The sequence below is a fragment of the Pantherophis guttatus genome, chromosome 2 (assembly GCF_059756535.1).
Source record: "Pantherophis guttatus breed Tessera chromosome 2, ASM5975653v1, whole genome shotgun sequence".
NCBI classification, from domain to species: domain Eukaryota; kingdom Metazoa; phylum Chordata; class Lepidosauria; order Squamata; family Colubridae; genus Pantherophis; species Pantherophis guttatus.
Window position 1 is genome coordinate 193561811 of NC_142064.1, and position 16634 is coordinate 193578444.

Genomic DNA, 16634 nt, shown 5'->3' on the forward strand with positions numbered 1-16634 from the left:
TCAGTGGAATCAGTGGAATTATAGAACAAATTTAAAGAAACCATTAAGGATGAATGAATGTGAAAAGAGACTGTCAAAAATAACAAACTTTTCTATGGGGTTTCTCAATGCTCAATATTATCCCAGCTCCTATTTAACACTTAGTAACATCAGTGTGCTGATGATACTCAGATACTTTGCTCCGTGCTGACCAAGTGATGCCTCCAAAGGCTGCGGAAGTCTGGATGGAGAAGAATAGGTTTCAACCTAACAAGACTGTGTTGCTGTGTGGGAAAGAACTTCCTGATACTGGGAATTTGCCATCTTTAGTTCTGGATGAGGTTGCACTGCTATGACGATAACAGCGTTTGCACAGCCATATTTTATTTTATTTATTAATTTCTATCCTACCTTTGTTAGTTTTACAAGTAACTCAGGGCAGCAAACAGACCTTCTTCCTCCTATTTTCCCTACAACACAAATCTTGTGAGGTGAGTTGGACTTAGAGAGAATGGCTGGCACAAAGTCACTCATGGCTTTCATGGCTAAAGTGGGATTTGTACTCATGATCTCCCATTTGTCTCCTGTTGTTGGCCATTGTACCCCCTCCTGACCAAATGGGAAATCAATTGAAATAAGACACCCAGAGTCACCTTGCAGGGGAGATGGGTGGCATTTAACCAATAAAATAAATTGAAATAAATACTTCGTTGTATGAGGAACGTGCCAAATTTTGCCCAGAAACAGATATCCCAAAGATATCTGATAGTTATTCCTATTTTTTAAAATAGGAATTAGTTAGAAAAACAAATCTAATTGTGAAGTACGAGCAATTTCTCTAGTTATCTTCTGTAAATGGGTATTTTAGTATGGATTGGGGCTACTCTGGGAACCATTTTGCCTAGGCCATAATTGGGCTTCACACTAGAGCTTGATAGTAAATCACTGCTCTCCAGACACTTAATCCAGCTGGGCTTGACTTGGCAGAAAATTCAGACATGACCAACCAGACTAGAATCTTTATTGGAAACAAAACTAAAGCCCTAAATGCAACAGTTGATTGCCTACTACGAAGTAGAAAGACTGAGACAGCATTACATAATGGTTCTTCCTAGCCTGGGAACCTCTGGGTGTTACTTTGCCAGTTTCAATTTTTATAGCAACCCCTCACCCTTTCCAATGCCATTGTATCCATTTGTAAGAATTCCTCCTACTTCTAACTTAAAATACAATTCCTTGCCCAAACTGCTTGCTGATTCTAGCTTAATTTTTGTTCTGTGATATTTCTTTTAATTTTTTTTTTTACCATCTTTCCCACAATGCACTTCTGGAAGTTGTAATTTTGAAGTGGAAAATGAGTACAAGGATTGGCTTCTTAAATCTTTTCTCTTTTCCTGTTCAAGAGTTTTTTCATGAAAAGCTCTTCCCTCTTTGCTGTTTCTTTTTATCATTCCTAGAAGTATCACATGCAAGCAATAGTTTAATGCTTTTCATCTCCCTTCTCATTTGACTCTAAAGAGCCTATGCAGACTAAGCTGGATAACTGTTAATTGTAAGACTAAGAGGAGGTGAAGAAATAGGGACATTGTTTATACTTCTTGTAATAAGGGTGGGAAGTTGCTTTCGTAGTTTTTTCCCTTTCTTTTTTCCTCTTTCTATTTTTCTTTTTTTTTTTTTTTGCTTTTTGCTTTCTTGAGCTTTTTATTCCAGTTTTCTTATTTTTAGTTTGCACTTTCTTTTATTATTTCACTTAAGGTTGTTCATAAACATTTATTTAAAAAAGAGCAGGGAATGAAATAATCTGGGAAACTGGGTTAATAAACTAGATTTTTCAAGTGGGATAGACTTGCTTATCAGAGAAATATAAAAAATATGGAGTTTGGCACTAAAACTACAATGTAGTTCATAATTAGATGGTATTGGCACCCAACCAAAGTTGCATCTTATCATGAAACAAGAGCTGTTCAGCCCTTTACCACACCCTGCACTGATCTCCATGAACAGAAACATCAGAAACATTCTTCCAAGGGATTTGTGCTTTCTGGGGAAAAAAGGGAATAGTTACTTCTTACTTACTTCTCTGGAAAGAAGGAATACTTAATTTTACCTCGCTATTTGGAATTTTCAAGACCGTCCCACAATTCAGCTATTTGAGCACCCTTTGTGTCTGCATCTTCCATATGCATTCAAAGTCTCTGCTTAACTATTGAAGATATTTTTTAACATTAATCAATTTTCTCAGGCTCTGGTTAATTAATAAATCTTGAAACCCTGAGGAATCGTTGCTCCAGAGAAAGTTAATTTCTTGAGTGGAGACATAGCCAACTTTTGACCGGGTTGGTGGATTTGCCTACACAGGTTTGTGGTTGCAGGTCTATGACCACATTAGCGCAGTTGAATACAATCCTAAGCATGTCTTCTCTGGTTATTCAGCAGCTGCTGATCTTGGAACTGGACCAGCAGATTTTAGAGTGGGTTGGCTGTCATTCCATTAATGCCTGGGTGTGCATGCTGGCAAAGCTTCACAGAAGGTGTGTATCTGCTTCAGCCTTCCCCATTGTGCCACCTAGCTCCATTCCAAAGCTGCCCGTCTGGAAACCTGCAGTGTGTAGGAAGACGGGTCTGGAGAAGGAAAGAAACGTCTTGGTTTCAAAATGAATGGCAAAATATCTCACAAAAAGAAAAAAGAAAATGGCAGTTCTTGATAAACAAACTGGTCATCTTTTTCAATTGTGGTCATTTTTCCTGATTCTTCATGTCCCATCTTTGAGCAAAGCACAGACTAGAGGACTCTACTCAAAGGAATTCAGAAAATTTAGCTGTTCTTTGGGTCAAAGCTAATGAGGATTGCTTATCAAATTGCTGCAAGACGTATCAATAAAAAGAATCAAATATCACATGTTTGTCTGCAAGTATGAACAGCCAAACCCTTACCTGCATTCCAATTTAGAACTGCTGAAGTGGCGTGTAGAGTGCTGCTACAATAATTATAGTTTATAACTCTTCTGAATATTAATCTGCTTCTTGGATTTCATCACTTGAAAGTTTTGAAAGCTGTATTTTTCCCAAGGTGTTTGAAAACAATACACCTCTCCTAAATGCACTAGGACCTTGATAGTGAACCTATGACACGCATGCCAGAGGTGGCACTCAGCGCCCTCTCTGATGGCACATGAGCCGTCATCCCAGTTCAGCTCCGCTGCACCTATGCGCACACCTCCCACCAGCGAGCTGGTCTTCAGATCTCTGCCACACATGTGCAGGGGCAGGGTGCATGCACAGGGGCGTGCATGCATGCACGGGGGTGTGGGGCACGTGCGGGGGCACGTGCACATGTGTGGAGCCTGGGGTGCATGCAAGAGGCCATGCGCGCATGTGCGGGGGCTGGGGTGCATGTATGGCGCCACGCGCACATTGCATTTTGGGGGTTCACTTTGGGCACTCGGTCCAGAAAACATTAGTCATCACTGCACTAGGACTTTATCTTTATTCTTCAATTTTTTTTAATTTATTTTTTTAAAGAGATTGGATAGCCACCTTTCATGGATGGTTTAATTGCAGGGAGTTAGGCTGGATGATCCATGTGCCTTCAACTCTCCATTTCTGTGATTTTATGATTTTTCCTTGGAATGTTGTGCTTATCATTTATTAATTTATTATTTATTTATTTAAATATACCAGCTTCCCAACTTCAGTGGACTTAGCACAACGTGTCAAACTAGAAAAAAAACCCTCACAAAAACAGCCAAGAACATTAAATTAGATGGACAGCCTAGACTAAAACAATTAAATATGAAAAAAAAAAACCAAAACCAACAGAATAAAGCAGGGACTTTAAACAGATAATAAACATCACCCCTCAGAGTCAGGTTTTCAAAGCTTTCCAGAACCCTAGGAGAGAGGATGCCATCCTTATATTTGGGGGGGGGGTGCTGTTTGTTGTGACCTAGGCTCACTTAGTCATTACAGGACACAATTAGTCTCAAACAAAATTATTTTATTATAACAGCTAAGAATTACTTCATTCCCAGCTCAGTCCAAATTAATTCCAAAACAAGTCCTTCAGAAAAAGTCCTTCGGGCTTATCACCAAACTTTATCTTCTTTGGCACCCTGCCAAAGGCCTTTCTTGGCAAAGCCCCACCAAGTTCAGAAACAAGAGACGCCGACTGGAAAACAGATTTAGCAGCATTGCTTTCCTACAAAGAGCCCAAGAGCCTTTGGTGCTCTTGTAAGCCTTATGGGAGGGGCCAATCATCTCCTGGCCTTACTCCCGAGTCGTCCTTTTTGCTTTAGCTGCTCTTGCCTACTGGCAGCTCTATGCATGCGTGCACTAGGAACAGGCTCCTCCTATTCCTCTGCCTCTCTGCTGTCCAACTCTGAAGGCTCCGGAGTCCGCACATCACTCCCAGATGGCCCTGGCCCCATCTCTGCCTCTGACGCAGAGCCCTCATCTGGGCCTCCCCAGCCTCCTCACTGTCCGACTCCGCTGCTAGCTCCGCAGGCTGCTGGTGGACAATACTGTTGTTATTGCTGGCCTATAAATTAGTTGTTTTTCTCATTCAACTGCAATCAGCTAATATAGGTAATCCTCACTTAAGAACCATTTGTTCAATGACCATTCAAATTGCCACAACATTGAGCAAATAGTACTGGTCCTGGAAGTTACAGTTACTGCAGTGCCTGCACAGTGACATGATCAAAATGAGATGCTTGGCAGCCTATCCACCTTTATGACCTCAGGAAGTGCTTCAACTCTTTCCCCCACTTATTTCCACTCCATCTCTGTCATTTTGACTGCCTTGCTTTCTGCTATCCCTGCTGCCTGCCCTGTACTAGGCCTGTCACCCTGCACTCTGTTGCCTTTGCTGCCCTCTGAAGCCCTCAACTGATTGATTTATTTATGACTTGATTTGATTTGATTTCCCATCACAGCAAATGACTCTGGGTGGCTCACAGTTCAAAACATATGTCCCACAGGTGTTTTTTCAAAAGGCAACAAGACTTTCTTTGTTTTTGCTCGAAGACGTTTCGCTTCTCATCCAAGAAGCTTCTTCAGTTCTGAATGAACTGCCTTTTGAAAAAGCACCTTTGGGACAACAATGACCTGGATGACTGAGAATCTCCATAGATATTTAAAACATAGATTATAATTTTTTTAAAAATTAAACAATAAAAAGCATTAAAACAGTAAAAAAAACATTAAAATGTCTAATTCTAGTACATATAAAAGCAAGATATATATCCTGTTAACGATAGAGCCAGGAGGCAGGGCCCTTGGTACATGTAGTGCCCTAGGCTCAGGACCACAGCCATGTTTTTAGAGCTTCACAAAAGGCTAACAGGGTTGGGGCCTAGTCAGCTAAGAACCATGAGAAGTAGCAGGGGCAGCAAAGTGCAGGTCAGCAGGGTTCAAGGTAGAATGTTGGTTTGAATGAAGGGTAGCAGGGGTCCCAGGCATCCAAAATGGCAGAGATGGGAGGAAGTAGGTGGATGGGTGGGTAAGAGTTGAAAAAGAAGCCAGCAAAGTGTTACATACTGAGCATAGTCGCTAGCCGGCTCCCCCTAGCAACAAGCAGGAAAGTTGAAACTGTTCTGATTGGTTACCAGGGTTTTGACAGCCGGTATATAAGGAGCTGTCAAACGCGGGAATGTTCGTTCGTGTATTGTGTTCTGAATAAAGGTTGAGTTGAACATTAAGCTCGCCTCAGTCAATCTGCTAAGGATCCAGGTATTTAATAGTGGCGACGAGGGTGGGATACACATATCCCTGATCGGAGATACGGTAGTGGGAATCGCTGTCGGGCCAGTCAGCAGGTGACAGAATTGGAGAAAAAAACTCTGAGGGAAACGTGAGTGAATGAATGATGGCTACGCCACAGCAGTTCGCGCCATTCAACCCAGCTACGGAATCGTGGGAGGCATACATTGCCAGGTTCGAGTGTTTCCTCATCGCTAATGATTATAGGGATCTGTCGAGTGAACGGAAAAGGGCCTATTTCTTGAGTTTTTGCGGTCCCAAAATGTTCGACACCACCATGACACTAATGGCTCCCCAGTCCATCCATGCAGGAACTTGGGACGAGTTTATGAATAAACTTAGAAAACACTATGCCCCAGCGCCGTCACGAATTGCCCGACGGCAGCATTTTTATCACCGAGACCAGGCTGAGGGGGAATCAATTAGCCAGTACGTGGCCGCGCTGAGGAAGGCGGCTCGGCATTGTCAGTTTGTTGATTTGGATGACTATTTATTGGATAGGCTGGTCAGCGGTGTGAGGGACCAGAACTTAAAACGGCGGCTTATAGCAAAGCCCGAATTGTCATTCCAAGAGGCACTAGATGAAGCTTGTGCCGCAGAGCTCGCCACGCTATCCCTAGCCGACCTTCCCCGGGGCCAAAGTGGGAGCCAACCTAAGGGGGAACACGTCCATTGCAGTACGGTTAACTATGAGAGCGAGGACGATTATGAGGCGGATGAGGCTATTAATCGAGTTACAGATGAGCGCAAGCCAGCCCGATTACCCCCCAAGCCGAATTCAGATTGTAGAGGATGTGGGGGCTCCCACCCACGATCCGCCTGCCGTTTCAAGGAGGCCGTTTGCCGCCGTTGTGGACGTCGCGGCCACCTTGCTAGAGTCTGCCAATCACCACAAGTTGCACCTGTTTCCGCAGCACTGCCCAGCTGGGACAGGAGAAGTGGTGTGAGGAAGCCAAACACACAGTATAACCACTTTAACCGAGGCCGTGATCCAGCTGCAATAAACATGGTATCTGATGCGACACCTGTGCCACTCCGCCAAAAGATCCACATATCGGTGACGATTGAGGGTAAACCATGCCAGATGGAAGTGGATTCCGGCTCCGCTACGTCCCTCGCTTCATGGAGCACAGTGAAGAGACTGGTGCCGCGTCTATCTAAGAACCGCCTCGCTCCCTGTAATATCCACCTGAGGGATTATCAAGGCAAACCAATTCCTGTTGTGGGTTGTGGGTATTTCAGGATTAAGTTTAAAAATTTCTCTGGCAAGTTACCCCTGGTGATAGTTGAAGCCCCGTTACCTAGCTTATTAGGTCTTAACTGGTTTGAATCCTTGGGGTTGAAAATTCAGGGGGTCAATTCCATCCTGTCTGATGAGCTAGACTGTTTAGTGAAGGAATTCCCCGCCGTATTTGATGGCAAGCTGGGTTGCTATAAGGGCTCACCGGTATCATTTAGTTTAGACCCTCAATGTCCTCCTCGCCGGCTTAAGCCTCGCCAGGTGCCCTTCGCTCTTAAAGCAAAGGTCGATGCTGAATTAGATAGACTGATAGCTCAAGGGATTTTGGAGCCCGTTGATTTTGCCCGTTGGGAAACCCCTATAGTAACACCTATTAAGGCAGATGGCTCGATCCGCATCTGCGCGGACTACCGGACAACCATCAATAAGGCACTTTTGGGGCATGCATACCCTGTCCCTGTAGTCCAGCACGTCCTGCATTCCCTAGGCAAGGGGTCAGTTTTCGCAAAGCTGGATCTCGCCCAAGCCTACCAGCAATTGCTGGTGGATGATGAGACTGCTGAGGCCCAGACAATTGTTACGCACCGAGGCGCTTTCCGGTGTAGGCGCCTGCAATTTGGCGTCAGCGTAGCCCCGGGGCTCTTCCAAAGTTTGATGGAAAGGGTCTTACATGGAATCCCCGGGGTTGTGCCATATTTTGACGACGTTTTGGTATCGGCCACCAATAAGCCGGAACTGATGGTCAGGCTCCGAAGTGTCCTCTGCCAATTTGACTCTATGGGGCTCAAAGTGAACCGTGTCAAGTGTCAGATAGCAGTGCCACAGGTGGAGTTCCTGGGATTCCTCGTTGACAGTGCTGGCCTCCACCCTACCCCTTCTAAGATAGCTGCCATCGTGGATGCCCCAACCCCGCGCGGTAAAGCGGATTTACAGGCTTTTCTTGGCCTTTTAAATTTTTACGCTATGTTTCTTCCACACAAAGCGTCTGTTGCCGAGCCATTGCACCGCCTGTTAGACCGAGGGGCCCCGTGGATTTGGGGTAAGAAAGAAGCCGCCGCATTCACTGCCGTCAAACGGCTCCTTATATCTAACTCTGTGTTGGCCCAGTACTCTGACCATTTGCCTATAGTATTAGCCTGTGATGCCTCCCCGTTTGGGGTGGGCGCTGTTTTGAGCCACCAATTACCAAGCGGCCGAGAGGTTCCCATTGCTTATTTCTCCCGTACTCTCGGCCCTGCCGAACGCAACTACTCGCAACTTGACCGGGAAGCGTTAGCTATGGTCGCAGGAGTTCGGCGTTTCCACCACTATCTCTACGGCCGATCATTCCTATTAGTCACCGATCACAAACCACTGCTCGGGATACTTGCCGGTGACCATCAAGCGCCGTTAATTTTACCGCCCCGGATGACCCGTTATTCCACTTTCCTGTCTGCTTACTCTTATACCTTGGTCCATCGTCCGGGTAAGGCTCTCGCGCATGCGGACGCTTTAAGCCGCTGCCCCCTACCTGTTTTACTGGCTGATCCTGTTCCTGCCTCATCTGTCTGTTTGATCGACAACGCGCCTTTGCCTGTCACTGCATTGGACATCGCCCGTTTATCTGCCAAAGGTGCTGTGCTTTCTCGTGTCCTCGACTGGATGGCGAGGGGTTGGCCGCCGGGTCCTTACTCCGAGGAACTAAAACCGTTTGCGGACAGGCAACTCGAATTGTCGACCCAGAATGGCTGTTTATTGTGGGGGCATCGGGTGGTGGTACCAACCCCTTTACCGCGCTCAATGTTATCGCAACTCCATCAGGGTCACCCGGGCATTGTCCGTATGAAAGCGCTGGGTCGATGTTACATGTGGTGGCCACATCTAGATAAGGATATTTCAGCGTGGGTTGCCAAGTGTCCTCAGTGCCAGGATAGTCGCCCAATGCCACCTAGAGAGCCTCCAAGGGAGTGGGATGAGCTGAGGGCCCCCTGGTCTCGTTTACACATTGATATTGCAGGCCCACTCCACGGCCAGTCATTCCTAATTTTGGTGGATGCATTTTCTAAATGGGTCGAAGTGGTCTTGATGCATTCCATCACAGCCGAAGCTGTAATTAAGGCCCTCCGACGGCTGTTCGCTACGCACGGGTTGCCCGACTTAATGGTGTCGGACAACGGGCCCCAATTTACGGCCGCTCCTTTCGAAACATTCCTAGCAGCGCATGGTATCCGGCACTGCTTGATAGCTCCGTTCCATCCATCTAGTAACGGATGTGCGGAGAGGGCTGTAAGATCAGCCAAAGAAGCGTTACTGCGGTTGGGTCCTGGGGGGTGGCAGGAGCGAGTGGACAACTACCTGTTCGCTCAACACACCACGCCATGCCAAACCACTAATAAGACCCCGGCGGAGCTACTCATGGGACGGAGATTGCGCACAGCGCTAGACCGTATACACCCCCAACATTACCCAACCAAGCCCATTGAGTCCAGAAGTTGGCATAAGGCCTTCCAAATAGGTGATCCAGTATATGCCCGGAATTACGCTGGACAACCATTGTGGCTCCCAGGGAAGATCGGGGCCATTGCTGGCCCTTGCTCGTACCGTGTTGATATGGGTCAGGGTAGGACCTGGCGGCGCCATAGGGACCAACTGCGAACAAGAGTCCCAAATCCAGACCAACCACCCGAAGTGCAAATAGAGCAGCCCGCCGAAGAGCCCACCCAGCCACATCCCGTTCCCACTCCTGACGAACACAACGCTCCACACTTACCGGACACCAGGGAGGCCGGTGTATTGACAGATGGAAATGGCCCAGAGTCACCCACAGCTAGGGAAGATGAGGCATGTTCTTTCCCCTTAGGGGACATAGCGCTGTCATCGGTACCCCGACGATCGGGGCGGATTAGGCGTCGGCCTGCGTATTTAAATGATTACGCATGCGCAAGCTTGGTGGGAAGGGGTGTTACATACTGAGCATAGTCGCTAGCCGGCTCCCCCTAGCGACAAGCAGGAAAGTTGAAACTGTTCTGATTGGTTACCAGGGTTTTGACAGCCGGTATATAAGGAGCTGTCAAACGCGGGAATGTTCGTTCGTGTATTGTGTTCTGAATAAAGGTTGAGTTGAACATTAAGCTCGCCTCAGTCAATCTGCTAAGGATCCAGGTATTTAATACACAGCAAAAAAGAAGAAATGCGAAGTCCTCACCTAAGGATAGTGCGATCCTGGTGTAACTATTGTAACTAGGACTACTTGAACTGCTGTCACTAAGCTGTTCAGAAATGCAGCTTTTTTCCTCCTAACAACTACTTTGCTTGACAATGGAAATTCTGGTCCCAGTTAGGTCCATTAAGTGAACACTACCTGTATTTCTTTAGTACCCTGTTATATTATGTCACAACTCTTTTATCACTAGATGCAAACAAGTGGGACACAATTCCACATAATGGAATCATGTTATGATGATCAAGCTTAAAATCTTGGGTGATCAAAGAAAATTGATACTTTCAAATAACAAAATTTTCCTTTATAACTCAACCCTTTATTCTTTTTGTTATTCTTTTGCACTGCAGTTTTTGCATTCATTTGGCATATCCATAATTGTTTTGTTATCATTGCTATTATTATCTACTCTTGGATATATTACTATTATTGTTTACTCTTGGATATTGATATTTTGAGGAATACTATATTTCATTTCAAAAATAAATGTGGCAAATTTAATAAACAGTTACATGTAATAAAACACCGAGAGAGAATTAAATTTAAAATGTTAATTAATAATGGAGCTAATAATAGATTTTGGCCAGCCATTATCTTTCACTTCAAACTTTGAACACCACCTGTATGTCACCTGCAGTTACAGTGTGTGAGCTGGGCAACCATATATATCTAATTAATAACAAACAATAAACAAACAAACAAACCACCTTACAGATTGCTGTTGGGGAGAGAAATAAAATGACTTCAGAGGAGTCCCTTACATACACTGCCTGAATTTCTGGACAACAGACATACAGATGTAAATATATAAGGAGGCCTCTATTTGCAAAGCTTATGATGAACAAAAAATTGCAGGGCCACTGAAACACACAAAATTATACAAATTTGGAGCAGGATCAGTCCAGGACCTCAAAACCCTATTTTTTAAAAAATTAAATGCAAGTATTTTTTGCATTCCAACTTTTCTTGCACAAATTGTAAGTGGACTGAATAATTTTAGACACTCACATTTCTTTTCTTTTTCCTTCAATTTTCCATTGATAAGAAAATGCTTTAAAAAGATTCATTCATCTTTTACATGTATTAAACTCCTGCAATCACACTAAGCAGTATCTTGTATATTATTTTATTTTCCTAGCAAACATATGGACGTGGGTCTACACAGAGAGACACATATAGATATTTTGATTAGAATATTCCTCAGTGCAACCATTTCTCTGCCCTGTTTCTAGAGAACTGACTTGCAAAATGTGATCAATATCTAAAAATATTTCAGCCTTGTTTCACAAAAGGCAGAATTAAGTAAATTCCCACTATGAACCAGACTGTTTTTAAAAGCCATGACAAGCTTCCTCTTGGCACAGATTGAGCTGAAGAGAGATGCTTGCTGAAAATTCAAATGCAGAAGGCAGCCTTAAAAAGCCTCTGGACCATAAATCACAAAGCAAATATAAATAAGGCCACTTATTCTCTGGCAAGATAAATATTTCATTTATTTTGTCGCATTTCTATACCGCCCAACTCCCAAGGGACTCTTGGGAGCAAATATAGCGCCCAAAGGCAAGGAAAGGGATGGAAATGATTCTTCAGGAGGGGAATAATTCTTTGATAAGATAAAGCAGCACCTGGAGTCCCCCCGTTAAAATAATACAGAGGCCTTATGGCTGCACAGTGCTTGCCTGATTGTGAATCAATACAGAATTAATTAGACTGATTTCTCACAAAGAGAAATACTGCAAAGTTAGTCAACATTTTGAATTGTGTTAGGCTAAAAACATGTTAACTATGCACCATTTTCTTTGTTAATTTTCTGTTTTTACTTGTTTGAGTTGCAATTTATCAGTTATAGTAATCTTGCCCTTGAGGGGTGATTTGATTTTAAAATTTATTATTGCATCTTTGAAATTTCATATACAGTATTTCATTCTTGTTATTGATCATTCCAGCAAACTATTAACCTATACACATTTTATTTATAAATTTGATGTTTCAAAAATTTTCATAAGTATTTTTTCTTTTTAATTTTCTTTTTTATTGTTTTAACAATATTGTTATTGTTCATTGTTTTCATTGTTTTAACAATATTTTTAAGTTTTTAAATTTTTAATTCTAATGTTTTAATCTTTATTTTAAAGCTAAAGACTTTCGTGTTATGAGCTCTTAAAAAATAAAAGACAGAGTTATGATGACAGAGGTTAACTAGTGCCAACATAGAAAAATAGGATACAAGAAATCTAAGCATTTTAATTTCTCACCCAAAAAAAGCATCAGGTTCCATCAAGCAATTAACATAATATTTATCTTTAACTGGGCTGAACATTTCTGATTCAAATAATAAGTACAGCCTAAAATGATTTGTGCCTAAGTCTGGAAGGCAGCCATCAATCCCCATCTTGACTACAGATGTCCCTGAAGGGAACAAAATTGGGCATTTTGCTCTGGAGGATTCCAAACAACATGCAGATGGAATGAAATTCAGCCAGCATCCATTGCTTCCACACCAAACATTCTTGGTAGAACTGGGAATATTAAGGGAGTTGGCTCACATTAGAAGCTGTGATCCACAGGCCCTTTTTAAAATATCCCCCCTCCCTACATTTTCTGGAAACCTATTGGGACAAGTCTTTTTCACTAAATCAGGAGTGGGAACTATGGCCCTTTTATGACTTGTGGACTTAACTTGCAGAATTTCACGCTGGCTCAGGAATTCTGGGAGTTGGAAGTCCGCAAGTCATAAAAGGGCCATAGTTCCCCAGTCCTCATTAAATGCAAGTCTGATTTTCCCAGATTGCTCTGGGGCAGTTTATTCAACATAAAGATTTATCATTTGCAGTCTTTGGTCCTGTCGTCTTTGTTGCCTCTGAAATTTCACATTTATTATTTACTCCAGAGGACATAACGGGGATCCTAAGACAAAATTAATTTTAGAAGGTGAAGAAAATAAATGAAATGGGCACTGCTTATTTACATGACCTTTAGAATGAAGGACCCGAATACAAGTTTCTACAAGACAGTTATTGTTTTAATAAGTATGAACCTAGTCTTTCTCCCCCCCCCGCCCCCCGGCGCCTTTTATAATCCATTTAATCCTAAAAAATTAAATCAGGATGTCTTAGAACATCTTAAGTCCAATTTCTATTGCAATGGATATTCTCAAAATAGTTTGGAGGAGATGATGTATACAGAAGTTAGTGGGGTGAGGTTTTCCCCATTCTCATGGACAAACCACATCTTATTGAGCCAGCTAGGTATTATGGGCTGGATTGATGAGTCAGACTTTAAAGCAAAGAACCACGATGCAACAGGTTCTGACCATGCAACTCAGGAATCAGCAGGCTCTCAGCTAGGTGCAGATAAGAGTCAGAAGAAGCAGGATCTATTGGGAGCATGACCTTGCAGTTCTGGAGCAGTCAGGTGATCAAGTCACCTGTTGCAGAAGCTGATTCAGGGCCTAAACTGGAAAGATCCTCAGCCCTTGCATGTGTATAAAGATTAAATGAGTAGAACAAAATGTTCAATGAGGTCCCTCAAAAGAGGCATGACTTCGGAAAATAGGCATGCCTGAACCAGTGCTATAAAAGATCTTGTGAGTCAGACTCAAACAACTTTTCAACCTTGCATCCACCTGAATGTATGGGGGGCTTTTTCCATACCTGGATGACCCCTGAATTGGTAAAATTACTCTCAACCACAGGCTTTGGATTTGTCTACAAAGAACTTTACCTTTTGAAATAAGCTTGTTTTTTCTCTGAACACTTACATGCTTGCATTATTGTAAGAACCAAGTTATTTTACTGAAGTCTAACCTAATTGTTGGCATTAGACCAAATTGGCTGCCAACTACCATGAAAGAAGTTCCACCTTACATCAGTAGGGAGTAGTTGCTAGCTGAAATTGAACAACAGAAAGATCAGCTAGCTAGCCCAGGGTGTCAAACTGGTGGCCCGTAGGCCGGATGTATCATGTGCAGGTCACACCCACCATGGCTCTGCAAAGGCAAAAAAGTCATGATACGTTGCAATACATCACATGATGCAATTGAGTTTGACACCCATGAGCTAGCCCAACTGGCAATTTAGGCTACTATACCATGTCCTAAATATCCCGCCTCAATACCGTATTTGAGAAATTTGATGATACTTTTGGACAGAGTCATGTTTTCTTTTATTTCACTGCAATCTATGAGTCTTAACCCTGCAATCTTTACAGTATGTCACTGGCTTTTGACTCAAGAATGGAAGTAGCACAGATGAGCTAGTTTCAGGAGGCATGCAGGTGGAACTTCTTTACTTTTCACATTTTTGAATTGCCCATCTCCATCAAACAGAGACTCTGACAGGTTGTACAATAAAACATTAAAATATAAGAACAGTATATAAAAGTTAAGGTTTTAAAATTAAAATTCTACAAGGAGGCAAGGATAAATAAATGCTGTTAAAATTAGTTAAAAGATGAAGGGAGGCCTCTCAGGGCATTAGCCATCCCCAAGGTTGTGTATTCCTCTGCGTTCCACAAGCAAGGCTACAGAGCCATGTTTTAATTCCTTTTCAGAAGGCCAGGAGAGTGGGGGCCTGTCTCACCTCTGGGAGTAGAATATACTACAGGCTCTCTTTCTAAACCCCACAATTGCTAACAAAGATGGTTCTTGCGTGAGTTTCCCCAGGTTTTATGTTCTTTTCTGCCATGGTTGTTAAGTAAATCACTGCAGTTATTAAGTGCATCATGCAGTATTTCAGTGGCTTCCTCCCTTGTCTTTGTCAGAAGCTGGCTAGGAAAGTCACAAAGGGCTATATATGTCCTGCTGTTGAGGAGGCTCAACTGAGACGTCCCTGTAGTATAGATTTGAAGCTGCTCCCAACATAGAGTCACAATGTTGTTCAGTATCTCGTCCCCTCCCATCTTCTTCTTCTTCCTCTTTCTTGACGGAGGGATTGTGGCTTTATGGATGACACTGTTGGATGCACTGGTTGATCCTTCATCATCACTGGTTGATCCTTCTTATTGCTGTGCGGTAAGATAACACTTGAGTCCCTGGACAGGAGGTGTTGTATGGATGAGACGACCTCTGAATTCAATGTTGACTCCGAAGAGTTTTGCTCTACAGGACCTGGAATGACATCCTCAGGCTGCAATGATATAATTTGTACAAATGATTGGCTGAACAGACATACACACAATTACATACATAATCTTTAAACACACCAACAAAACTAGCATGAAGATCATATAACACTGTTCACACTAGATTAAGGAAACGTTTGACTTGAGTTTGCCTATGCATGTCTGAGTCAGAACAGAGGTGATTACTGTTGATTCCAAAGCTCCACATGTGCAAGGAGTGTGCTGTGGGTCAAAAGAAATGATGTGCCCAGGTTTTTTACATATATAATAATGGTCTGGAATAGTCCTTAACTTACAACAGTTCGCTTAGTAACTGTTCAAAGTTACAACGGCACTGAAAAAAGTGACTTATGACCGTTTTTCACACTTAATGATCCCTGCAGCATCTCCATGGACACGATTGAAATTCAGATGCTTGGCTACTGACTCACATTTATGATGGTGTCCCTGGGTCTTGTGATCCCCTTTCATGACCTTCTGACAAGGACTTCTGATAAAGTCAATGGGGAAACCAGATTCACTTCAACCGTGTTACTAATTTAACAACTGCAGTGATTCACTTAACAAAATGTGGCAAGAAAAGTAACAGGGCAAAACTCACTTAACAAATGCCTCACTTAGCAACATAGATTTGGGTCTCAATTGCGGTCGTAAACTGAGGACTACCTGTATAGTTTTCTTACCTCAGGTGCAGCACTGTTGAAATTGGTTTGGGTTCCTCGATGTTTTATAAATCCTTCCAGCCAGGACAGGATTACATACTGGGCAGGAATGGTCTGTCCTTCTGAACCCAGGGTCCCTGCTCTTTGATTTCATTTTTGTTTTTTAAGCTTGACAAACTCGTCTGGCAGCGGCTTCCACTTTTCTTTGCGGCTGTCTGGAGTTTTCCTCCAAAGCTCTTCTAATTTCTCTCCACGAACTGGCATTTACGCCCGAGTTTTTGTAGTTTTTTTAAGCTTTTACTTCGTGCAATTTTTTTATATACCTCCTCACTTCGTTGGCAAGTAGGGAGCAGAAATATCTGAACCCGAAACATCCCGAGCCCCTAAACCGCAATGAAATCACGAGGAGGAAGCCGGGTAGCCTCTTAGCCGGGCCAAAGGCTAGGAACAAAACGCAAGTTACGCGGCCAACGCAACGCTGCATAAGAGCGACCAAATAGACCCAAGGCCTGCACTCCTCCTCCTCCTCTCCTCTTCCCCCTCCCACTCCATCCCCCAGAAGCCTGGAGAGCACGCTCCCACCCTCTTTCCTTCTTTCTGCAAATCATAGGCTCCGGGCGCTTGAGTGACGCACAGGCTCAACCAGCCGCGTTTCGCCCGATGGCCTTGTCAC

General features: G+C 43.5%; 1 long non-coding RNA gene across 1 annotated transcript; it reads right to left on the minus strand.

Annotated features, from left to right (window-relative positions):
* Window positions 1–14325: 14325 nt before the first annotated feature.
* Window positions 14326–16627, minus strand: LOC117655792 (uncharacterized). Its single transcript, XR_004588793.3, has 2 exons — window positions 15983–16627; window positions 14326–15304 (listed from the first exon to the last, which is right to left on the minus strand). It is a non-coding gene; the product is annotated as an uncharacterized LOC117655792 (long non-coding RNA).
* Between the last annotated feature and the right edge of the window lie 7 nt (window positions 16628–16634).